This window comes from Henckelia pumila, chromosome 3, assembly GCF_033568475.1.
Source record: "Henckelia pumila isolate YLH828 chromosome 3, ASM3356847v2, whole genome shotgun sequence".
Lineage (NCBI taxonomy): Eukaryota > Viridiplantae > Streptophyta > Magnoliopsida > Lamiales > Gesneriaceae > Henckelia > Henckelia pumila.
The window spans coordinates 70,837,756-70,839,301 of NC_133122.1; positions in this window are offsets into that span (position 1 = coordinate 70,837,756).

Below are 1,546 nucleotides of genomic sequence, written 5' to 3' on the forward strand. Positions count from 1 at the left end.
CCACCAAATCCCAACAAGTCGGCGCCTGGTCAGCGTGCGCCGCGCCCGTATCTCAAGCGCTGCCAGCTCTGTAGTCGTCAGGGCCAATCTGCCCGCGTATCTGCCAGCTTCTGCACCTACGCATGCGCCTCACCCTGGCCCGCCAGCCTCCCATGCTGCTTCCTACATGCTTAGCCCATCCTCTCCATCTGACTGGATCTTTGATTCTGGTGCCACTCAACATGTGACGTCTGATCTTGCCAATATCTCCATGCATGCTCCCTATGTTGGCTCTGATGGTGTTGTTGTTGGTGATGGTGTTGGTCTTCCCATCACTCACACAGGTTGTCTCTTACCGCCCTCTAATTCGTGCTCCCTGAAGTTCGCACATGCTTTTGTGCTCCTTCCATTAATAAGCAACTTTTATCAGTCTCTCAACTTTGAAAATCTAATGATGTTTGTTGTTATTTTCTCCATCAGGGTCCACTTAAGGGCGGTGTTTACTCCTGGTCTGCATCCATGCCTTCTCCACCACTGGAATTCTCATCCTCTGTCGTGTACTTGCCTGTATGGCACAGTCGTCTTGGTCACCCTTCTGATCGAGTCTTACGTCAGTTAGTTGTGTCTAAGTCATTATCATCTTTTAGTTCACTGCTGCGTCAATTTAATTTTAATTCCTGCCAGTGCAATAAAAGTCATAAATTACCCTTTCATGACTCATTTCTTTCTTCACAATTTCCAATTGATTTAATTTTTTATGATGTTTGGACTTCGCCAGTTCTTTCCTGCGATGGTTATAAATATTATTTTATATTTGTTTATCATTACAAAAAATATATATGGCTTTATCCCATAAAACGAAAATCAAATGTTCTTCCTGTATTTTGATATTTTAAATCTCTCGTAAAAAAATGGTTTAATCGTCCTATTATCACCTTAGAAACTGACAATGGTGGTGAATTCTTGGCACTCAAATAATTTCTTGGTTTGCACGGTATTTCTCACCTAACCACACCCCCTCACACTCCTAAGCATAATGGCTACTCCGAACGTCATCACCGTCATGTTGTCGAAGCAGGTCTTGCCCTCCTTCACCATGTGTCGGTACCTACTCATTTCTGGCCGTATGCCTTTGCCATTGCAGTTTATCTCATTAATTGGTTATCTAAACGCAACCTTTCCTAAAAATCCTCTTTTGAATGCCTTTTCGCTGCTTCTCCTAATCTCTCCAAGATTCGTATCTTTGGGTGTATGTGCTATCCTTGGCTTCGTCCCTACGCTCCGCAAAATCTCTCCCACCGCTCTTCTCCCTGTGTCTTCCTTGGTTACTCCCTTACCCAAAGTGCCTATCTGTAACGCCCCGATTTTATCTTAATTGATTTTATTTGAGTTAATCGGAGATTATAGAGTTCAAGAGCCGACTTGATTTTGATCAGGATCTATTTTGCAAATTTTGGAAATTTCAGGGACTAAAACGCAAATAATGGATTTTATATATTATCTACTCTAATTTGACTTAGTCCATTCACTCCATCTCCTCCCCTTGGCCTCCATCCTCCATTGAAGC